This window comes from Neltuma alba, unplaced genomic scaffold, assembly GCF_004799145.2.
Source record: "Neltuma alba isolate B1F8T4 unplaced genomic scaffold, ASM479914v2 tig00012251_pilon, whole genome shotgun sequence".
Lineage (NCBI taxonomy): Eukaryota > Viridiplantae > Streptophyta > Magnoliopsida > Fabales > Fabaceae > Neltuma > Neltuma alba.
The window spans coordinates 38,741-64,367 of record NW_021636777.1 but is presented as its reverse complement, the minus strand read 5'-3'; the positions used below and the strand labels follow the sequence as shown (position 1 = coordinate 64,367).

At 37.1% G+C, this 25,627-nt stretch overlaps 1 pseudogene; it reads left to right on the top strand.

Moving 5' to 3' along the window:
• Positions 1-750: 750 nt before the first annotated feature.
• LOC114725396 (serine/threonine-protein kinase TOR-like) lies at positions 751-24,961 on the top strand (annotated as a pseudogene).
• Positions 24,962-25,627: the final 666 nt, after the last annotated feature.

The following is a 25,627-nucleotide window of genomic DNA, read 5'->3' as shown; positions in this document are numbered from 1 at the left end:
ACATCGAAGTATGCAGAGAATATCTAAAAGACAGATGAAGTCACATAGAATCTAACAAAACAGGGGAAACGCAGAGGGAATGTTGAACTAACGAGAGAACCTTTTATGTGGTTTGAAGAGAACTATATTGTTAACAACTTATGGTGGCCATGACCCTTACATTTTCATACTACTTCTATTAGTTCTCTAGGATATCTAGGGAGTTTTTATCACTAGCATCTAAGTTCAAAAACTGAAAATTTGAAACAAGTTTCATTCAATTGGCAATTTAGGCAGGAATTTATATATTTGCAAAAATCTATGGAAGTTTTGGCATCATATTATCACTCATGACTTGCTAAAGCCAAGTAATCATGAAGACACCGTTGCATGCGGCGGATCTTAGCTGGCGCTGCAGTAACGGTTCTAGACATCCTAGAAGAAACGTTAAAGAGCAAACTTGCCAATGTTAAAATCCGGTTTTAAAAATTTTCAGGTTATTGAGAAATTAACATGCTTTTCCATGAAATTATGTAATATGTGATATTATTGTAATGGAACGAACAGGAGCACTGCTTTATCCAACTAACTAGTAGGCTTCTATTTTACATGTTAATTTTTGCATAATTAATTATTGATTATTGACAATGAGAATTTGATTCTAAGATCGGAAACATGTCACACAAATTTTGTTTTTGTTTTGTTTTTTTTTTTGAGTTTGTCTTACAGAAAAAGGGGGAAAAACCCTCAAGACACCGGAAGGACCCTCGTCTTGCTCATGTACATCTGAGAGTGCAGAATTAGACACACGGAAACAGTGTGGACCTTCCAGGCTTGCTCATGGTCATAGCTCATCATCGCCTTCGTTATCATCACACAAGCTGAATGCTGAATTTCCCTCTTTTCAAGATTTCTTCATATAGACGCCGCGGGTTTGTAATTTAGGGCTGACCACCCTAATGGCGACTACGTCGCAGTCCCACCGCTACTGCGGCCCTGCCTCCACTGGACCGGGCGGTGGCAGCTTCGACGCACTCAATCGGATCCTGGCTGACCTCTGCACTCGTGGCCATCCCAAGGTACTGTTCCAAACTTCTAATTGACCCTCAGCATCACTTGGGTTTTGCAAGATTATGCTGATAGTACGTGGTTACAGAAGTACCCTTTTGGGATGAGAGCTGAACTATGGTGCTGGAAGGACAAAAGAACTGATTTTTTTTCTTTTTTTTTTTCGGGTTTTTCTCACAAATGCGCAGGAGGGTGCTTCACTTGCTCTCAAGAAACATCTGGAGGAAGAAGCTCGTGACCTTAGCGGTGAAGCTTTTTCTCGTTTCATGGATCAGTTGTATGATCGAATTTCTAGTCTTTTAGAAAGCAGTGAGCCAGCTGAAAATTTGGGGGCCCTAAGGGCTATTGATGAGTTGATTGATGTGGCACTTGGGGAGAATGCTTCTAAAGTCTCAAGATTTTCCAGTTACATGCGGAATGTGTTTGAAGGGAAGCGCGATCGTGAAATTTTGGTGCATGCTAGTAGGGTCCTGGGCCACCTCGCTAGGGCAGGCGGAGCAATGACTGCGGATGAAGTGGAACGCCAGGTTTGTGGATACTGAGAGAATAAACGCCTTCTTCTTCTTCTCTCTCTCTCTCGCTCTCTCTCTCTCTGGAAGCAGAATGTTCTAAACTTTCTTATCCTCAGGTTAAAATTGCTCTGGATTGGCTCAAAGGTAATAGAGTGGAGAATCGTCGATTCGCTGCTGTTTTAATTTTGAAAGTAAGTGTCATTTCTTTGTTCAGTCGCGCCAAGTGAATTTGGTTAGTAGAGTCCGAGCAGATCGAAATTTTTTTATTTCCTTTGGTTGGACCTTCTGGACGCTCTTGAAGTATTTGGCTTTGTTGGAGTTTAATCTTTTTCTCAAAAGCTCTTGGCTTATTTACGAGCAAGTTCTCTTTATTTTCTTTTACTTCGGTGGTCTCCCATATCCTTCAAATCTTCCGTTTCCCCCAAATACATCATATATGGACTATATTATGGCTGCTGCAGGAAATGGCAGAAAATGCTTCAACTGTCTTCAATGTTCATGTACCTGAATTTGTTGACGCCATCTGGGTTGCTTTGAGGGATCCAGAATTGCCAGTTCGTGAACGAGCCGTGGAGGCATTGCGTGCTTGCCTGCGTGTCATTGAGAAGCGTGAGACACGATGGCGTGTTCAATGGTCAGTTCATACTAAATGTGTTTAACATACATAATCTGAATCTGGTCATAGTGTTGATATTGTCTTTGGTTATGGTTGACGTCCTTTGTTCGATCAATGTCTGCTAACATGGTACATTAGTGCTGGAAGTTTGAAAATGAAGTTGACTAAACTCTGTTACAGCCCATTCGATACACAGAATGTAATGAAAAAGTGATTTTTTGAATTAGAAATATCAATTGTGCCCTTGGATAAAAAAGTAATAAAAATAATTGTTGAGTAATGATAACAGATATTTTACATATCGGTTGTTTTATGTGGGATAGGGTAACGGTAATGTGGGTATAGCAGATATTTTACATATCAGTTGTTGTATGTGGGATAGGGATTAGTTCTCCTTCTTTTAACAAACGGGGCATTGATATGGTATTTTAGAACAAAATGAAACGATAACTGCACTAGCATTTGAAATTTGGAGGTTTTTTGTTGATAGAAGCCTTTTGGAGGCGGATGGGGTGTAAGACTATCTTAAGTACATGCCTGCTAATTGGATCAACAGGGCAGTGCAGTAGGCCTTGACTCTGTGAAAACAATGTGTATCATTATAGCGGGACTTCTTAGAGGTTTTGGCGACCATTGATATATGTATATATATTTTTAAATGGCTTACCTTACTTTAATCCTCATTTAAATGCCACTATGATGGAGTAAGTTCTTAATTTTTCTCTATTGGCAGGTATTACCGAATGTTTGAGGCAACACAAGATGGATTGGGTAAAAATGCCCCAGTGCACAGCATACATGGTTCATTGCTGGCAGTTGGAGAGCTTTTAAGGTTGGTAGAGTTTCCAACATCTGCATTACTATGCAGAAGATTTGCCCATTTAAGCTGGTATTTAGGATTAAATTATAATTTGGTGGGTTCAAACTAGTGCATGAATTGTTATTTTGGGCAGGAATACTGGTGAGTTCATGATGTCAAGATACAGAGAAGTTGCTGAAATTGTCCTCAGATACCTAGAGCATCGGGACCGGCTTGTTCGTCTAAGCATAACTTCACTGCTGCCTCGAATTGCACATTTTTTGCGTGATCGTTTTGTTACTAACTACCTGACAGTATGTTAACTTCCCCTAATACTTGATTGTGCTTTTCAAAGCTAGGAGGAATACCTTTCAGAATGGGGCTTTTATAGTAATTTCTAACATTTACTTTATTGAGTGGCAATCTCTTGCAGATATGCATGAATCATATCCTTGCTGTCTTGAAAATACCCAAGATCGTGATAGTGGGTTCATTGCTCTCGGGGAGATGGCTGGAGCATTGGATGGGGAACTCATCCATTATTTGCCGACAATAACTACTCACTTACGTGAGGCGGTATGTTGCTGTAGTTGTTGACTGATGTCTGTCTTCAATCATTAGTCATCTTAGTGCCTTTTGCATGTCCTATGTGGGTTTTATGGTTAGCTGATTTATTTTCAGCTCCCTTCATGTGACAATATCATGATTTGAAGGTTGACACATTTATGAATGTAGATTGCTCCGCGTAGGACTAAACCTTCACTTGAGGCCTTGGCTTGTGTTGGAAGCATTGCGAAAGCAATGGGCCCTGCTATGGAGCCTCATGTACGTAGTCTTTTGGATATTATGTTTTCTGCTGGTCTTTCAACAGTGCTTGTGGAATCCCTGGAGCAAATAAGTACCAGGTACATGTTTGGATTATTTTTTGAAGTAAATTTTTAGAGGCTAATTTGATAGGTCATTGCAATATTGTTTAATGTTTAATTTGTAATCATTTCAGCATTCCATCATTGCTGCCAACCATCCAAGACCGGTTGCTGGACAGCATATCTATGGTTCTTTCTAAGTCCCACTATCCTCTGGGGAGGCCTGCTGCAAGCATGGGCAGAGGAACAATGGTGAATGTACCTCAGCAAGTTTCAGAGCTGAGTGGTTCTGCCTTAGTACAACTTGCTTTGCAGACTCTTGCTCGTTTCAACTTCAAGGTTATGTGTTGTGTTGTTTGTAATGTATCTGATTCATATTATCCATTTTACCAGCAATGCCTTTTTTTCACCTCCTTTTTGTATTCAAGTTGTTAGAATGCTGCCAGAGGGTTTAAACTTATGCTATAATATAGGGCCATGACCTACTGGAGTTTGCCAGGGAATCAGTTGTTATCTACTTGGATGATGAGGATGGAGCCACTCGAAAAGATGCGGCATTATGTTGCTGTAAATTAGTTGCAAATTCCCTTTCTGGTATAGCATGCACCCATTATGGTTCTAGCAGGTCAAATAGATCAGGAAAGCGGCGCCGCCTCGTTGAGGAGGTTGAGTGTTTACATGCACTTTTTGTTTTATGTGGATAATTTATTTCTTAGATTTTGTTTTTCATTTTCAGTTGATTTATGTCTGTTGTCGTGATATATATATATATATTTATATATATATATTTATATATATATATATATAAAATCTACTACTAAGTTATGGAACTAGCTTATAGCCGTCAATAAAAAAACCATGAAATATGGAACACTGAGAGTAGACTTTTTGTCTTATAATATTCACATGATTATCTTTTGTTCAAATCAAGACTAAAGATACCATATAGTATGTGGTAATAAAACAAACCTCTGGGGTGATGAATGAGTTGGTTTAGACTACAGGGGAGTAACTGAAACTCTAGCCAAACCAAGGGGAACAACCTGTAATTCTGCCCCCATATTAAGCTGCTAAGTACTGCAGTTTGATTGGAAGACTTCACCTTTGTGGGACCTTTGATTTCCATGAGGGTGTCTGCCCTTAGGGTGTGCTTAGAAGTTTTAGATCGGAAGGGATGCAATGGAAATGGAAAATTACCTAACCACCGGGTGGATTTCTGAGAAGAAAGTATGGAAAAGAAATAAAAACTCAATGTAATTTGAGGTGGTTGTGGGGGCATTGGGTAACTCAACCTGATATATGATTTTGCAGAAGGATATTTTTGTTTAATTTCATCCTGCAGGCTAGCTCTTTTGTATCGCAAATGTCAATTTTTCAGTGCTTTTGCTTATTTTTTTTTAATCTTATTCTTAGCTGATTAATTCACGCCTAGTTGATATGCTTCTTGCTGATTGAAATTGATGCTATGCAGCTCGTGGAGAAGCTTCTCATTTCGGCTGTAGCAGATGCTGATGTTAATGTCCGCCACTCTATCTTTACTTCTCTACATGGAGATAGAGGTTTTGATGAGTATTTGGCACAGGCTGATAATTTGAGTGCAGTATTTGCTGCTTTAAATGATGAGGTATGACTGTTAGACTTTAAGGTTCACAAAGAATACTTGTCCCTGCTTTCCTGGGAACTTAAAAAAAAAAAAAAAAGAGGTTAGGGCTGGTGTGCATAGTACCTGCTTCCCGTAGTGTTATAGCCTACTGAACAAAATATATCATATTTGGAGAGGAGTTCGATGCTGTTGCCTTTTGATCTTAGTTTTGTTTTGTAGGTCCTCAATTTTTCATTAAGCTCTAATGGGTGGGTGAATATTATCTTTTCCCCCGTTTACTTGCTTGTTTTTGGTCAAAGGGTTGAGTCTTACTTGGTGATTATGTAGGATATAACGTTTTCCTCCTGGGTCGTAGCTATCTAGGTGATTGTTTTTCTCTGTTATACCCAAGTGAATGTCTTATGAATTTAGAGGAGGGTGGTGCCCGGCTTGAAAGGTTCTTTTTTGGGTTCAGGGAGTGCATGTGCTTTTTTGCTTCGTCAAAATTCATGTCTTTTCCTTCATTTGTTCAGTGTAAAAATTATGTTCACCTTCCCTAGATGCTTCCTTGAGTTTTTAAAATATTAGACTAACCTGTCCTACTTTTAAGTTTCACAAGGCATTAACTCGGCCTTTTGGTAATTGGTGCTGCATTGAACTAACATATTGGGAGTTTTTAGGAAGAAAGTGCAAAGCTCATCTGACTATTCACTTAATGGAGATGTTTTTGTATAGTTTACAATTCGAGGAAAGAAAGAAAAAAAGTTCTTGCTTGACTTGTATAGAACCATAGTTTCCTGCAATTTGTTCTTGAAGCTGCATCTTCTTACATCCTGTTGACAATTGAGCCTGGTTCTGCAGGATTTTGATGTTCGAGAGTATGCCATTTCTGTTGCTGGAAGGCTATCGGAGAAAAATCCTGCATATGTTCTTCCAGCGCTTCGCCGCCATCTTATACAGTTGTTAACATATTTAGATCAGAGGTATTTTGAAGGGTTTATCCTATTGGTTGATGAATAAATCTCTGATAATATCTTTGGTTATGAGTTGCTTTTATTGGACCTTTTTTTTTTAAAAGAAATTCATTGTCGTTGAATTATCTTTTTATGTTAGCAGTGCAGATAGCAAATGCAAGGAAGAAAGTGCAAAATTACTTGGTTGTTTGATAAGGAATTGTGAAAGGCTAATACTTCCATACATTGCTCCAATTCATAAGGTTTTAACTAGTTGTGATGTTTGAGATAAGTTCTTGTCTTGTTTCATTTTCTACTTTCTTAATAAATTTCTGATTATATCAGGCACTTGTAGCGAGACTTATTGATGTTAATGCCAATACTGGAATTATAAGTGGAGTTCTTGTAACTGTGGGGGATCTTGCCAGAGTGGTGAGAACTTTCCTCCTTTTTATGATATGCTTACTCATTTTTTTCTTCCAAAAACTTACCTAAATATCTTGGGTTCTGACTAGGGTGGTTTTGAGATGAGGCAATACATTCCTGAACTTATGCCTCTAATTGTTGAAGCATTATTGGATGGAGCAGCTGTTACAAAGCGTGAAGTGGCTGTTATTACACTCGGTCAAGTTGTGCAGAGCACTGGGTATGTACTTATGTTTCGTTTGTATGTCAAAAAAAGTTACCTGTTTATTTCTTCATTTGATGAATCCTTTCGGGGTATATATTATTTAACAAACTGTTAAAAGTCATGCATCCCCAAGGCTTAAATAAAATTGTAAAAGAGCACTCCAGAGTCCCTTTGTCTTAAAATAAAAATCTATGGCCTGATGGACCTCACTTTCGTATCCCATAGTGATAGAAAAGATCTCTGGTTAAGACTGGTCTGTTTTGATCCAGCTTTTAACAGCACAAAGCTTTGAAAACAGTACTCGTCCAAATGTTATATTTTAAGAGTCAAGAGGCTGGACAAACGAATGTTTTAATAAAAATATCCCATGGTCAATTGCAAGGCTACTATCCACCTTCACGGTGCTAAACAAAATGACTGTTTGTCTCTGAACTCTGAAAGCAGATAAAACAAATCTCCTGAGAAAGAGGCTCATGAAGCTTACGAGTCTGTGGCAAATCATTTAATTCCATTAAGTGTATTCCTAACAAAATTGTTCAGATTTGAGGGGACTTTAGCCTTCTAAAAGGACAAAGAACATATTTGCAGTGTGTGTATTAGGTAAAGCTTATCAAAGAAGGAATTATATGAGCGATGAAAGATACACTATGAGTAGGATGGGGTATCTTGTCAGGAAGAAGCTCCAAGGCCAAAACTGAATAAGAAAAGAAAATGAAACTAAAAATTAAATGTGCAGGAAAGCTGCCCATTCCCTTTGCATGCTCAAAGGAGATACTCCCTTAAAAAATGTCCCAAGACAAGCGCTGCTTAGAATTCCTAAACAAATCCTTTCCTAAGGTGCATATGAAGACAAGGAAGCTTTTTAGAAATCGGCACCAAATTGTTGCCAAATATTCCAAATTATTTCAAAAAAGACACGTTGCGATAAAGTTCCTGCCCTTTGTCTGGTCAAGACTTTCGGATTGACTGTGAGGAGAAACTGCTTTAAAGAAAATTATTATTTATGAACTCATGTATCATTTGGGAGTGGAGACCGTAAGTAAAAACTGTTGCCAGTTTACTTGTCTTTGTATTTTTTGTATGTGGATTGGAATTTGAATTCATTTTTTTGTTTTCTGCTATATTGATGGATTTCAAATTTGTTTGAATTCATTTTTTTTATTTTCTGCTATATTGATGGATTTCAAATTTGTTTAATTCATTCTTTTATTTTCTGCTATATTGATGGTTTCAAATCTGTGTCATGGACAGTTACGTCATAACTCCATATAACGAGTATCCCCTGTTACTTGGCTTACTCTTAAAATTACTGAATGGTGAATTAGTTTGGTCCACCAGACGAGAAGTCTTGAAGGTAACTTTAGAAGTTAAAACTAAGTATAAAATTCCTTATTCCACATCCACAAATCTGTAACTAAAGTATCCTTGGGTTCCTCAGGTACTTGGGATTATGGGTGCTCTAGATCCTCATGAGCATAAGCGAAATCAACTTAGGTTGCCCGGGCCTCATGGAGAAGTTACACGTCCTGCCAGTGATTCTGGTCAACATATGCAGTCTATGGATGAATTCCCTATGGACCTGTGGCCTTCTTTTGCGTCATCAGAAGACTATTATTCCACGGTAGCTTATGAAAACCCCTCAGGAGTTTTTGGTTTTTACTTTTTATTGTAAGCTTAAAAATATCCTTTTATTATTTCAGGTTGCGATTAATTCCCTTATGCGTATATTGAGGGATCCATCACTTGCCAGCTACCACTTAAAGGTGGTGGGGTCCCTCATGTTCATATTCAAGGTATGGATAAAGGCCTTTTCTTTTTTCTTTTCGGGAGGCTAGGTGTTGAACCAAAAGAGAAACGCATAGAACACATTTTTTTATCCTCCATGAAAATGAAATTTGTTATTTGTGGAGATGCCTTTTTTTTTTTTAAAAAAAAAAAAACTCTTAGTTGATTCTCTTGTCTTTGTGAATGTGAAGCATAATTAAAAGTTCTCTTTCTTTTATTAGATTATATGTTAAATAATTGCTTCAATTCTTAATTTTTGTTGTTCTTGGTGCCAATGTGATTGTATTTCTTCTTTGCGAGGAAAGTCAATGGGACTTGGCTGCGTACCGTACTTGCCAAAGGTTAGTCTTGATCTTGGACTTCGTAATTGATGTTACGTCCTTTCTACCTTCATTCTACGCTTACAATTTTTTTTTTTTTTTTGGTTGCCTTGCCTGCATTTTTGGTGCCACTTCTGTGCACATCTCATAGATGTTTTAAGGAAGATTTTTATTTCTGTTACGCAGAGAGGTTGAATAATTTTTTGAGCCATTTTGGCTTATATTCTTTGGGATGATTCCTTGTCCTCCACTTTCAGTACATTCCTTAACTTTTTCCTTCTTTTAGGTTTTGCCCGATCTATTTCATACTGTCCGTACATGTGAAGATAGCTTGAAAGACTTCATCACATGGAAGCTTGGAACTTTGGTGTCTATTGTGCGCCAGGTACATATCTAGCGTAATAAATCATTATATGATCTGCTGTTTGACTATCCTGTTATATATTATGATGTGGTTTTGCAGCATATCCGTAAATACTTGCAAGAGTTGCTTTCTCTGATATCAGAATTGTGGTCATCGTTCACTCATCCAGCACCAGCACGTCCTTCCCTTGGCTATCCAGTAAGTTTGGCAAATTTTCTAAATTGGTGGATTTTGTAAGGATCTTCACATGTCTGATCTGCATGTTATTGTTTCAGGTTCTCCACCTAGTTGAACAGCTTTGCTTAGCTCTCAATGATGAATTCAGAACATATCTTCCAGTTATTCTTCCAGGCTGTATTCAGGTCCTTAGTGATGCAGAACGATGCAATGACTACACTTATGTTCTTGACATTCTTCACACCCTTGAAGTGTTTGGTGGTTAGTGCTATTTTCTGTAGTATATTATGTATTATGTGTATCTTTTTGACAATTCGTTTGACCATTACGGGTCGAAGAAAGAGCTTATGAATTTGGCAGTGTGCTTTTTCTGTGGGTTTGTGGAGCTCATGGCTGGAGTGGGATAATTTTTGAATCACTGATGTTTTGTTTGTGATGCTAATAAAGCTATTTCTTGAACTTCTTGTCTTTACTCAGACTTTTGTAGTGAAATGGTCATGAGTCTCATGACAAGTGGTTGTAAGCTCATTTCTTGCCTCCAAAATTAATATTTCCGGACAGGTATATAGTAGGGTCAGGCTTTGTCCTTGCTTAAGTTTTGGAGATAATAATAGACCTCTTCGTTATCATTGACCTACATCTTAAGTTTTTGACATGAGTTGGTTATTGGGAGCTCTTTCAGCCATTTTGGTTTAAATGTTTGATCTAGTCTCTGATTTCTTTAATGAATTTACAGATGGATTGGTGACCTCCGTTGAACTAATTTTTATTTACTTTTCTTTTGGGGGTTGTGTTTTGTCTTTGTACTTCACTGTTAGCATTATTTCATAAAGAAGATATTCAGTATTATTTTAGTGCAAGACATTGAACAAAACTTTATTAACTTGGTGCGTAGGTTTTCGTGGGTGTAAGACCTGGTTATTTTGATTTTACTAGACAAACATGAATTAGTTACTTATGTATATATATTATGTGAATAAAGGGTAAACCATATATTCTTTATTATGTAGGGACTTTGGATGAACATATGCATCTTCTACTTCCTGCTCTTGTGCGTTTATTTAAAGTGGATGCTTCGGTAGACATCAGACGTGCTGCAATAAAAACATTGACAAGATTGATCCCCCGTGTGCAGGTAAATTACCATGCCATTCACTGAGTGTACAAATTTAACTTGTTTACGCAAGATATACGTTTTTCTTTTTATCGTTTTTGGTTATGATTATTCTGGTCCGTTGTCAAACTTTTTCTCTTCCATTATCAGGTCACTGGTCACATATCTTCTCTTGTGCATCACTTGAAGCTAGTTTTGGATGGGTCAGTCCTGAGATTCTATTATTTAACTTTATATCAATGTACTTCTCATTTGTTCATAGAGTCTATGGCATTCTTCTCTGTCATTTGGTCTTGTGACTCTAGTAATTTTACTTGTCATTTACAGGAAAAATGATGAGCTCCAAAAGGATGCCATTGATGCACTTTGTTGTCTGGCTCATGCCCTTGGCGAGGATTTCTCACTTTTTGTTCCGTCCATACACAAGCTTTTACTTAAATATCGCTTACGGGTCTTGACTTTCCCTGGTTTTTAATTTTATTTTAGTGTGTAATTGATATCTATTTTGCAATGAAAAGTTTAAGAAATTTTTTTGATAGCAAGTTTTAAGAGAGTTTATGATGCTTCAGCACAAGGAATTTGAGGAAATTGAAGGGCATCTTCAAAGGCGGGAACCATTAATCCTTGGCAGCACAGCTATTCAAAGATTGAATCGACGTCCTCCTGTTGAGGTCATCAGCGACCCTTTGGATGATGTGGAGAATGATCCTTATGAAGATGGATCTGATGTCCAGAAACTAAGAGGCCATCAGGTATCTTTCTCTAAGTGATGTGTTTATAGTTCCAACCTTCTGTCCAATCCTTGGGAAACTGACTGAGCGTGCTCAGTGGATTTTGTTTCACATATATGTCTTCAGTGCTATGACTATGTTTCTTGTACAATGAGTTTTAGAAGAGATCTTTGTCTCGTCTGCCATTCTGAAATGCATACTTTGTGCTAATTCTGCTGATGATCGCAGTCCAAATGAAAGACTGGCAGCTCTATAGTATAAAAATAATTTTGGTTCAAAATCACAAGAAGACATTATGCTGACTTTAGGGGAATCAGGAAGGAGCATTGTCTGGGAAATGAGTTAAGAACTGGAAATAGAATTTATAGGAATAAAATCCTGTATAGTCTGTAGTCTGACACTCTGAAGCTTTTACCCTGTGGCATATTTTTTGTATTAAGGGCTTAAATTTCTTTCACACAGGTCAATGATGGTCGCTTGCGGACAGCAGGGGAGGCTTCTCAGCGAAGTACTAAAGAAGATTGGGCAGAATGGATGAGGCATTTTAGCATTCAACTGCTAAAGGAATCTCCTTCACCAGCCCTTCGAACCTGTGCTAGGCTCGCACAATTGCAGGTTTCAGTGGATTGATATAGCTAATTGACAGAAATTTTTTCCTCATTAATTTCACTTCTGATGTGCTTTTGGCAGCCTTTTGTTGGGAGAGAGTTGTTTGCAGCTGGATTTGTCAGCTGTTGGGCACAGCTGAATGAGGGTAGCCAAAAACAGTTGGTCAGAAATCTAGAAATGGCCTTTTCATCTCCAAATATTCCTCCTGAAATTTTGGCAACTCTTCTTAACTTGGTATACTTGCTCTTCTTTACTTTGATGATGTTAAACACGTCTCTTGAGTCTTCAATGTTTTCATGCATAGATTCAACACGTCTACTTCAATAATGCCAAGGGCGAGAATTAAATCAAAGGATATGTTCTTTAAATGATCTGGCACTGGGGCTTTTAGATGTGATCAATTATACTGCTTCTGATTTGTAATTCAAACTTCATTCTCACAAAAATTATTCTCTCATCTATTTTTGATAATTTCCTGTCTTTCAAGTTCATTTTAGAGGGTTTACTTATTTTTTCTTCTTAAACAAAGAGTTCATCATTGAGGGCCTTTCAACTTTCAAATGCAATTTTCTTTTTTAACTAATTGAAGAAAATGCTTCTGCGGGCTCATGCAGTAGATTTTAAAAGGAAAAGTGCATTTGTCTATATTGCTCGACTCGAATTACATTTTAGGAGATATTATGGTTTGAAAATGACTAAGCAAACTTTGATGCCCAAGTATGCAAATCTTTTTCTTAAAAGATCTAGTTTAAACAAACTTGTCTGTCAAATAACTATCTTCTTTTAAACAAGATCTTGCGCTTAGTCTTGGAGTAATTAGTTCATGTAGGAGGTGTCATTAAGCTAGAGCTGGAATTAAATAGTCAGCAAACTTACTTATTGGTGATTGACAGTTGAAGCCCTTTTTACTCCGTCTTATCTTTCAGTAAATGACTGGTTTTGAAAAATCTTAAGAATTCATTTAATTATTGAACCATACGTGATAAACTTGTGAACAAAATTGTCTGGGAAGATTGGTTCTGTTTTTCAAAAACAAGGGTTTCATGTGATTCGTCTTTTAGTCCTGCCAACTTTAAGATTCATGGGGAAGAAACAAAACTATGGTCTTCTATGCTTTTGTAAATTTACCCTCCTTTTCAATCTACAGGCTGAGTTCATGGAGCATGATGAAAAACCTCTTCCAATAGACATTCGCCTTCTTGGTGCTCTTGCTGAAAAGGTCCATACATTTCTTTATTTTGTGCTTTCAGCACATGCTGCTTAAAACATTGCTTTGCCTTTTCATTTTGTGTCTGTTTCATACATTTTCACATTTCTATGTCATGTTCAGTGTCGAGCTTTTGCAAAAGCCTTGCACTACAAAGAAATGGAATTTGAAGAAGCACGCTCTAAGAAGATGGATGCAAACCCAGTAGCTGTAGTTGAAGCTCTGATTCATATAAACAACCAATTACACCAACATGAGGTTTGTGTGAAGAGAAGTTGCTTCGGATAAATTTTGTTGTAGGCTGTTGCTCTCTAGGTCGACTTCGTTATCCTGATGGATATGGTGAGTTATATTTTCATCCAAACATCTTATTTTGTAGGCTGCAGTTGGGATATTGACCCATGCTCAACAGCACCTAGATTTTCAGCTAAAGGAGTCATGGTAATGCTTTAACGTTTCTATGTTTGCTTCTCTTGCATAAGCAATTTTAGCATGTCACCAGAAAGTGTTGGAAAGATTTTGGGCTTATGAGCAATTCTTTAGGTATGAGAAACTGCAGAGATGGGATGATGCCCTCAAGGCTTATACTGCAAAGGCCTCCCAAGCAACAAGTCCACATCTTGTCTTGGATGCTACTTTAGGTCTGTAGTGATATCCCTACCTTTATTCCTTCGTTTTTGGAGTTACTTGAACGTGCTTTCAAGATGAACCGACTCTTTGTTCTTTAGCTGGTAATCTATGGGGCTGTTAATGCTTCAGTTGTTGTTACTATGATTCTATTTGACTATTTATTGAATTAGAAATAGAACTAAATACAAAAACGTGCATGCACATGATTGTTCTATATCCCATTTCCAAGTCCCAACTATATTTAAAATAGCTTTTAGTATTAAAAATTTGAAGTGAAGAATTTTTAGGATATTGCGATCAAATTCTTGCTGTAGTCAGCAAGTGGTTGATATGTGGAGGTGGAGTTAAAGGAAGGTTTTTATCCGGATCATCAACCAGGATTTTATAGCTTCTTAGCATGTGTGCGTGGATACAAAACACATCATTAGAGGGAAATAGTTGGAAATTGTTGCTTATGAATGGTACAAAATGTTTTTCTTTTTTCCCCCCTGCAGAAGAAAAAAAAGGCCTTTAGGATTAAGTGAATGAGTTGCGTGACAGAGGATGAGATATCATAATTGGCCAAAACAATTTACGAGTTGAAATCAAGACTATAAAGACCTCCTTCATATATGCATTTATGTATGCATAATAACATTAACAATTAACACTGCTAAATGCTAATAATTCTGATAGTAGTAGCAATAATCAATTTCCACCACTCTAAAAAATACATTAGAGAACCTAACAGAAGGTGAAGTAGATAACTGTGTTCCATCTAGAAGTGGATGAAGTTGACCTTATGTATATTCTTTAATAGAATGTGCCTTCCCTTTTCCTATTCCAATGCCATTTTTTAAACATGGAAGCTACTCTATATTACAAATTTATTTGTGTTTTTATGTAAAAGGACTTACTCTTGCTTTGTTAGTCTGCCTTGACACAATTATTTTGATGATCTTTGAGCTTGGAACTTCCTTTGCAGGACGAATGAGATGTCTTGCTGCATTGGCTCGCTGGGAGGAGCTGAATAACCTATGTAAAGAATATTGGACCCCGGCTGAGCCAGCTGCTCGTCTTGAAATGGCGCCAATGGTTTGTTTTATATAAACCATATTACTTTCTAATTTTTCAACATGTGCGTAAGTTTTTTACATGATTTGTGTTAGGCTGCAAACGCTGCTTGGAACATGGGAGAATGGGACCAAATGGCTGAATATGTGTCTCGATTAGATGATGGTGATGAAACAAAACTTAGAGGATTAGGGAATACTGCTTCCAGTGGTGATGGAAGCAGTAATGGTACTTTCTTCAGAGCTGTTCTCTTAGTTCGTAGAGGAAAGGTACTGGCTTGCTAGGGACATCTACTCTCGATTTTCCTGTGCTGAAAAATTTTACTCTTGCTGATCTGAATATATTGGCAGCATGATGAAGCACGGGAATATGTTGAAAGGGCTAGAAAATGTTTGGCCACGGAGCTTGCTGCTTTGGTGAGTATGATTCATAAACTTTTCTTTCTTGTTTATTCCTAGGATAGTGGACTCAAATTTCCAAGACTATGTGGACAACAGAAGTTTTAAAAGGGGGTGGGAAGTTTTACTATTATTCTTGGAATCTCTGCTGTTAGTCGGATAGGCAAAATCATGGTAGTATACTCTAGGCTGATGTGTTGAAGTCAAATGCTTTTGTTTCCTCATTTAATTCCTTTTTTGTGAGGCATTATTTTTCATTTATGTGGCTGTTGTTTCTTCTTTGCTGATGTTAATTGATTTTCTGTGGCTTACTTCCTTTACATCTTGTGGCTACTTTTTAGAAATAAAACAAGAAGTCTCTATGTAACTATTCTCTGAAATTCTTCCCGTCACCTATATTGTTCTAAATCTGTACTCATTTATCTGATAAGTGGTGCTAGATCTTAAAGCGGAAAAGGGAAAAAGATTGGGTTCAGTTCATCATGAATGTTGATTTACTTGGTTTTACTAATGCTGGAGTTGTCTCCATATCACTAGTGTTTGTGTTTCATGTATATCCTCTGCATTGCTGTAAAGGATGGATAGGTCAAAAACAATGGGACTTCACCTCTTCAGTGATCTCTCTCTCTCTCTAAAATTTAAATCAATTTATAATTTGTATTTTGTTGCGGCATTGTAAACTGCTTAGAATTATTATTTGGACCATTTTTCCTTGTATACTTGTAAACTATGCTGATTGCCCAATACTGACGAAACATCATTTGATGCACCACTGGCTGACAATGCCTGCTTATGCTTAGTCAGTGTGATATTCTTTTGGTATTACTAGTAGAGTTTTATTTTTATGAACTCCTTTCTACTGCATAGAATGTTGTATATTCTCATCTTCTCTTCATTTCAAGGTCTTGGAGAGCTATGAACGTGCTTACAGCAATATGGTTCGTGTTCAGCAACTGTCAGAGCTAGAAGAGGTTTGTGCTTTTGTAGTCAGAAATTTAACTTTTGGTGTTTTTCTTTATTCTAAACTTGTTAAATTTAATGCGGGAAAATATACTCTTGCCAGGTAATTGATTACTGTATCCTTCCAATGGGAGATCCTGTTGCTGAAGGGCGACGAGCTCTTATTCGCAATATGTGGACGCAGCGTATACAAGGAGCAAAACGCAATGTTGAGGTCCACAGCTCTTCCCTGTGAAAAGTGCATAAACATAAAACTAAGCATGGAAGTGTTTTGTGCACGCTATCAATTGAAAGCCTGCATATAACCACTGCATATGATTGTGATCACAGTCCGACTTCTAAGTTTTGACTAGATGCCTACAATTGTGTTTTTTTGAAAGTTTTGGGGATTGTGATATAGATAATTTGTAAGAACGTTATGGGCACTAATCTTTGGCTTCACTTGAGGTTAAAGAGGCCAAAGAAGTGGTAAACATGTTTCACTTATCATTTGTTACTTTTAGTAGTTAATAGTTAATTATTCATTAATCTACAATAGGTCAATGGTTAATGCCTTTATTCGCTTGCTCATGTTGGTTAATGGTTAATGATTCTTGTGTTTAGTTGCAGATTCTTCCTATGAATCACGTGGGTTTATTGATGGTTAATAGGCTTAAGTCAAATGAATTTTCACTTAAACTTTATGAAGCTTTATTTTCAGTTATGTCCAGGAGGGGAATTTCTTGCTTAATGACTGAATTAGTGATTGGAAGATTATTTGCAAAGCCATTACTTAACCCTTTTTGTTTGTCATCTTCTTGTCTCCTGTTGTGTGCTCTTTGTAGTGATTGTGTGGCTGTGCTACTCTTATCATTTTCTTAATATGGTGACCGGTTTCTGGTTCTGTTTTAGGAACAATGTGAAATTTTATATCGCCTTTAAGAGGAAGTTCGGGCCAAGTACTGTCACTTGTCTAATTATTTCCTTTCATTGAATGTATAGGTTTGGCAGGCACTTCTGGTTGTTAGAGCACTTGTACTGCCTCCTTCAGAAGACATTGAAACTTGGCTCAAGTTTGCTTCACTTTGCAGAAAAAGTGGGCGCATTAGTCAGGCTAGATCTACTTTAGTTAAACTCTTGCAGGTTTGTGGTGTTTCTCTAAGAAGGTTGTTCTGTTAATTATCATTCATCTTCGCTTCACTATTTTCTTCCCCTTTCTTTTTCAGTATGATCCTGAAATTTCTCCTGAAAATGTACGATACCATGGCCCTCCACAAGTAATGCTGGCGTACTTAAAATACCAGTATTCACTTGGTGAGGATCTGAAGCGTAGGGAGGCTTTTGTCAGGCTGCAGGTATGATATATCTCCCTTTGCATAATAGTTACATGTACTTTAGTTACCACTAATCTCTGGCCTGCTGCTTCAAAACCGTTTGGCACAGACTTTGGCTATGGAGCTTTCGAGTTCATCCAGCATGCAACCAGTTACACCATCAGGCTTTGCAAATGCAGCCAATCCAGGTGTTCCTCTCCTTGCTCGTGTGTTTCTGATACTTGGATCTTGGCAGTGGTCACTTTCGCCAGGGTTGGATGATGAGTCCATACAAGGTTCTTGGACGTTTCAATTTCAACTCTGAGATGAAAAGGATTTCAATAGCTTCTCTGATTATGTTTTCACATCTGTAGATATACTTGCTGCATTTACAAAGGCTACTCAGTATGCAAATAAATGGGCCAAAGCTTGGCATAAATGGGCATTGTTCAATACCGCAGTGATGTCCCATTACACTGTAAGAGGTTTTCCTGAGGTAGCAGCACAATTTGTTGTAGCAGCTGTCACTGGATATTTCCATTCAATAGCATGTGGTGCCAATGCTAAAGGTGTTGATGATAGTTTACAGGTATGCCACATTATCCGTTGCAACATGAAACCATGCTGATGTCTTGGGGGATTGCTGGAACTGTTTGTATCGATATTTTTGCTTTGGTTGTTATTTGGTTTCTTTCTTCTGTTCTTTTTGGTTGTAATTTTAATATTTTTAAATATGGAATTCTTCCTTTTTATCTTATTATAAAAATCTTCTAATTAAACAGAAGAACTCTGCTTCTCCCATTGTTTGGCGTGCGGGAAAGATTAATAAGATTAGGGGTACATCAATATTGGGCTCATTTAAATGTGCCATTAACCTATCTTAGATTATCTACATCTTTACATCTGGTTATCGCTGTGAGTAATGCTATAGGTTTGCTTTTGCTTTGGAATCCGCTTTGGTGGTTGTTTTTAATATACTAGAGCCCTAATTTTAATGCTTTTTGTACTTGATTCAGGATATATTGCGGCTTCTAACGTTATGGTTTAACCATGGTGCTACAATAGAAGTTCAAATGGCCCTAAAGAAGGGGTTCTCCCTTGTCAACATCAACACCTGGCTAGTAGTTCTTCCTCAGATAATTGCCAGGATACACTCTAATAACCATGCTGTAAGAGAATTGATACAGTCACTTTTGGTGCGAATTGGGCAAAGTCATCCACAGGTTTGGGACTGATGTTGAATTTGGACTTACTACTGATAAGTAGCGCTCCGGATGCTGGAATTTTGAACTTGCATGAAGTATCTAATTTTCCTATTAGATATTTCTATGTTCTAAATGGGTGCTTTGGTGCGCATATCTCTAGGTGGCAATTGGGTTCCTCCATCTGTACTGTGTTCCATTTGTCTCTCCCCCCCCCCCCCCCAAAAAAAAAGGGGTGTTGAGTGTGATATGTGACTTTGCAACTAATGCTCCTAAATAATTCTTATGGCCCATTATGGATAATAAAAATAATAAACTAAATGTGACAAGCCTCTTTGGGCGACTGGGAAGTTGCATAATTTAATCAGTTGTTTAAGGCATTTGATTTGAGCAATTTGCTGATAATTACATAGATTTCCTTAGCCAAGAAGATTTCGTCCCACACAGGCTTGCAAACTACTTCTAAATGAATTTTCTAATGAAGTTTTACTGGAGGCAGTTGTACTTTGTAAACAATAATTAATGATTCAGAATTAAAAAAAGCATTAAGTTGAAAAGCCTTTTGAATTTGAAAGATGGCACTCTAATTGGTTGAAATGTCTGATGGGACTCTGATCGTGTCAGTTTTCTGTATGTCAACTTTCTTTTCTTGATATAACGGTTTTCTTTTCTTCTTTTTTTCCCTCAGCTGGTAGCATTTGGATGACTATTTTAGTGTTTCTAATGTTCATGCTGATTTTATTTTTGTTAAGCTTATGTGATATTGCCATTTATTTTTATCTGTAGGCTCTCATGTATCCACTCCTTGTAGCGTGTAAATCAATAAGCAATTTACGCAGAGCTGCAGCTCAGGAAGTTGTTGACAAAGTTCGGCAGCGTAGTGGTGTTCTTGTGGATCAGGTGTGATAATGATCCATCTACAGTTTTTTTTTTGGTCATCGTTATTTCCTAATTATTTATAAGCTGCTTTTCTTCAGGCTCAACTTGTTTCGCAAGAATTAATTAGGGTTGCAATTCTTTGGCATGAGATGTGGCATGAAGCCCTGGAAGAAGCTAGTCGTTTATATTTTGGTGAACATAACATAGAAGGGATGCTAAAGGTGTTGGAGCCATTGCATGAGATGCTTGAAGAAGGCGCTATGAGAAACAATGTCACAATAAAAGAGAGAATATTTATTGAGGTTGTGCCAGCATCTTGACTTATTTGGTAGTCGAGGATTAAGATGTTCGTGCATGTTTTTCGTATTACCCTGGTTATGTATTTGTTTTCATATGCATAAAAGCTTTTCAATTCTGAATTTTTAAAAAGTTGAAATCCCGTCACTTCAAATTCAAATATTGAATATGAATTTGTCTATATTTTCTTGTTATTTCAGGCCTATCGACAGGAGCTGTTAGAGGCTTATGAGTGCTGTGTGAAATATAAGAGTACTGGGAAAGATGCTGAGCTAACCCAGGTTTGAAATTTGCCTGTCTAGATTTTTTATTTAGTTCCTCATTGTGAAGAAGGTCCTGGGTTGTTTGGACTTTTTGGTATAGGTGATACAGGGTATATATTTACCTCTCTGGCCTTGTTTTGATAGTTAAAGCTTTTGGGATGAATTGGTTCTTGATGTGAATTACAATTCACTTATGAATAAGAATGAGATTCTAGACGTTCTTTTCCATATTGGATCGCAGTGGAGAAGAATAAATCAAAATAGCTTCCTTCCTAGTCTCTCCTGGCTTTTTTAGATATTATGCGGCAGGTGCATTTATTAGGACTGAATGAAGGAAAGAAATGTTATGTGAAATAAGCATACATTCGTTCATGCAGATTTTCATCTGTCAAAGAAATTTTAAAGCTTGTTTCTATTATTTTCCTGGTTTAAATTGATTTTTTGAAATTATCACTTGATCAGGCGTGGGATATCTATTATCATGTGTTTAGAAAGATAGATAAGCAGCTCCAAAGTCTTACAACCTTGGACTTGGAGGTAAGAGTGATGGTTACATGTATATTTATTCACTGTCATTGTCATGGGGCTAATACACTCTTCCTATTCATAGTCTGTCTCTCCGGAATTGCTTGAATGCCGCAATTTGGAGCTTGCTGTTCCTGGGACATATGTAGCTGGTAAATTGCTTTATGATCTTCCAAAAAAATATGCTTGCAGTAATGTGGATTTAGTCTACTAATCATCCATGACCATATTTCAGATGCATCAGTGGTAACAATTGCATCATTTGCACGTCAACTTGTGGTTATAACATCTAAGCAACGACCCAGGAAATTGACCATTCATGGGAGTGATGGTGAAGACTATGCTTTCTTATTGAAGGGACATGAGGATTTACGCCAGGATGAACGTGTCATGCAGGTACCTCATGGTTGTTGTCCTACATGCTGCCTGTATAATTTGGCATCTGGGAACTTTTTCTTTGGGATCATTCATCTTGACAAGTTGGTAACTGACTTGTTATTTTTTGCTAGCTTTTTGGCCTGGTGAACACTCTGCTCGAGAATTCTAGGAAGACGTCTGAGAAAGATTTGTCCATTCAACGATATTCTGTAATTCCTTTATCTCCAAACAGTGGGTTGATCGGATGGGTCCCTAATTGTGACACCTTGCATCATCTAATTCGGGAGTACAGGGATGCTAGGAAGGTCAGATAGAATAGCTGCTTTTATATGCTCATTGTTCCTTGTAGCATCTAGCTTTCTTTTAATTCTCTTATGCTTTTGTGATCTGGGTTTGATTGTAGTGAGATTGTCATTAATATAATAGTGTTTCCTAGTTTTAATCACTTGAACATTTTCCCCCTGCTGTACAGATAACCTTGAATCAGGAACACAAATATATGCTCAGTTTTGCACCCGACTATGATCATTTGCCTCTTGTAGCTAAGGTTGAGGTGTTTGAGTATGCTTTGCAAAATACTGAAGGAAATGACTTGGCAAGGGTATGTAATATTTTCAAACACTACCTGGTATATGGTCTCCTACAGCATGCACTTAATTCAAGGGTCACAATGTTCTGTTTTCTAGGTGCTTTGGTTGAAAAGTCGAACATCTGAGGTATGGCTTGAGAGAAGGACAAATTACACTAGGAGCTTGGCTGTCATGAGTATGGTGCGTGCTTAATCATATTCTATACAATGAATTGAAATTTTGACTTAAGACTTATTGCCACATTCTATAATTACCGTGCAGACTCCATCATGTTTTAATTTATAACTGTGAAAGCATTTATTATGTGGTCTGAAGAGGTGAATATTTGGTTTGCATGTTACAGAGGATCTAAGCCTTCAAGTCGCCAACCATTGCTTTTCTTCTTCTTGTTATTTTGGGTGTTTCTGAACTTATTTCCTTTTAGTAGCATCAAAATGGCTCACTTTCCATTGAAGGATATATTTTTCGTGTGTTTTGTCTCACTCTTTATGGTCCTCATTTATCGCTTCTGCCATATTTTTACTTCCTTCTTCTATGTGTTTTGCTACGATAGAGTATTTATTTAAATTTTATTGTTAGCGCTTTATGTGGGATCTGATTGGCGGGTTTGTTTCCTTCAGTCCCTTATGTAAATGCATTTGCACTTTTTCCAATTTGAATGCATTAACCAGAGAAGATCATACTCTGATTTTCTATGCTTTGAACGGTAAAAAGAGCTTGTTGTAATGCATGGGTTTCCTATTATTGAAGTTCATAACTTCAAGAAACCGACTTATTCATCCCTCCTAGACTGATGAAGATTTAAGTTTATGATTTATACTAATAGTTGGGTTCTGCAGGTCGGTTACCTCCTTGGCTTAGGTGATCGTCATCCAAGCAACCTTATGTTACACCGGTTTAGGTAACTGACAAAAACTGAAAGATAATTTAAGCTAGATTGACAGAACTAGTTAATTTAAAATTTTGAGGTATCTAATTGTTCTCTTGTTCTGCAGTGGGAAGATTTTACACATAGATTTTGGAGACTGTTTTGAAGCATCGATGAATCGTGAGAAGTTCCCTGAGAAGGTGCTCAAGAATCTGTTATTCTTTGTTTTCTGAGATTATTCAAATTCTTGATATGTTATTGTTTCTTATCTTGCTATTTCCGGATCAGGTTCCTTTTCGCTTGACAAGGATGCTTGTGAAAGCTATGGAAGTTAGTGGTATTGAAGGAAACTTCCGCTCAACATGTGAAAATGTAATGCAAGTTCTGCGATCTAATAAAGATAGTGTTATGGCTATGATGGAGGTAAAATTTTTCTCCCATTCTCATTTCTCTGCTGTGAAAAAATTCCAAAACGGGTATAGATTTGAGAGACTAAGAACACCCCATTCTTATGAATTTACAAGGTAATGTTCATTGTGTTATTTTTTGGAGTAGGGCCAAGATATGCACGTGTTGAGCATAAAAATGCGTATTGTTTAAGGGTGAAAAAAAAAAAGTATCGCTATTTCTTTATTCATCTTTTCTAACCGTAGCTTTTTTAGCACACCAGGGTAATTTATTCATTATATTAAATCATCTCGTCTTATGGTCTCAATTGGATGATTAGGTTGATTAATTGTTCTTCCTGCCCTCAGGCCTTTGTACATGATCCTCTCATCAATTGGCGTCTTTTCAACTTCAATGAAGTTCCACAAATGTCGATGCTTACCAGTAATCATGTACCTGCTGTTGTGAATACTGAAGAATCTGCCACAAATAGAGAGCTTCCTCATCCTCAACGAGGTGCTCGTGAGAGGGAACTTCTTCAGGTATTTTTAACGTTTTTCTTTTTGGTTCGTTTTTTTATGTTTATTATGATGATAATTGTTTTTACTTTTACATATAGGCTGTCAACCAGCTTGGTGATGCTAATGAGGTCCTGAATGAGCGAGCGGTAGTTGTTATGGCTCGCATGAGTCATAAGCTTACAGGACGGGACTTTTCAACTTGTTCTTCGGTTTCATCTGGCTCTATACAACATGCAGTAGATCATAGCAGCTTAATTGCTGGAGACACTCGTGAAGTTGATCATGGCTTATCAGTGAAATTGCAAGTTCAAAAGTTAATTAACCAAGCAACCTCACATGAAAATTTGTGCCAAAATTATGTCGGGTATGATTCCAAACTCATCAGTTTTCTTGTGTTGTTATTTGTCCTCTGCTTTTTGGAGTGACTAATCTGCAAGCCATATTAACCAGTCCCTCCCTCCTTTTTCCCCCCCTGAATCTCTAGCTTTCTTCCTAGCAACACATTTATGTTGGTAAAACTTTTGAACATTGATGCTAACCGTTTCAGAAGTTGTCGACCCATAATGTCATGTTTACTGGCAAGCTCATGAAGATGGGATAAAAAGGATTGCCCATCGTGGAATGCATCTAGCATAATATGATGCAAATGATGTCTAATACGTTTGAGTTCTTAAGTGTTTGTTTTTGGATATTGACGTATAACTGGGATGCGCTGTAAATAGATGTGTTGTGGAGAATGATGTCTTTCGCAAGGATTCCTCTATCATGAAAAAGTTGATTAATTTAGATGTTAAATCATATTGCCGTCTTTATTCTAAGGTGTCATGAACTGTTCTTTTTTGGCATCTAACTCTAGTAACTTAAACAGGAAAATTATCAGAAAATTAATGTGTATTTTGCCAGAAACTTAGGGTTGACACAGTTTAGATCGGTGTTCTGTTGTGACCAACTGGATGAGCAACCTTCCAAGTGTCAGAGCCAGATTGGGTCAAACTAATTCCCCCCCCCCCCCACCTTCTTTATTTGAGATTAACTATACTGTTAATACGTGGCAGGTGGTGCCCTTTCTGGTGATCCAGAGGAGCAGAGTATATATTGTACATGTTGTACATAGTGAAATCCTTTCTTCTCCGAATGTATAATTTGTAGCATATGATGTGGTGATTTTACCTGCCTTGTACAGTCATTTATTTCCTGCCAGCTCATAAGAAATGGTGTAGGATTTAAGCAAATGCTTCATCCTTGTAGGTTAGATATTATATTCGATTAGGTCTTCTGTAAATGTCCTTTCCCTCTCTAATGCTAAACCCACGAGGTGCATAAGGTTTTCGCTGGAGATTCTAGCAACGAAACCATTGTGATTATTATTGTTGGAAATGAATAACTTAAATGTTATTGCTAAAAAGAAAAAATGTTATTGCTTCATTTTAAAATATTAAAATTAATTGAATCAAAACCTTGAATACGTGAACAGTACTTTATAGCCCAAAAAGGCAAATAGTTCTTGTATCCTTGGTGAGAAAATATATCAAGTATCTCACTTTTCAATGCAGTATGATTTGGTTGAAAACTCGAGACATTTTTATATTATTATTGGAATATATGAACACTTTATAAGAACATTAGGGAAAGGAACTGGATCGAATGGTCCGACCAGCTTCACTGTATTAGGGTTGAACCCTCATTAAATTGAAATTCATAATCAGCTAAACTACCTATTGGTGTCTATCTTGGCAATGTTATTTCATTAATAAAAATTTCATATATTGTGATGTTATTATGTTTAATAATTAAACTTGTTATGAATTTATTTTTAACAGTTTTTGCCAGAAGAATTTATGTTTAACATATATTATCTATGCATATAATTATTTTTAGGGTTAAGGTGCTGGATATTCTCTGGTACTGTTACATTCACTATCATAAAGTTTTTTTTTTTCAAGGAGCGCCAAGTTTTTTTTTTTGTCTTGTTCCTGGATGTACTAAAAAATATTTAGATGTTGAATGCATTTAAAAATATTTTGAGATGTTAAATGCATCAAAAAATACTTTATAGTAACAGACATCTGAA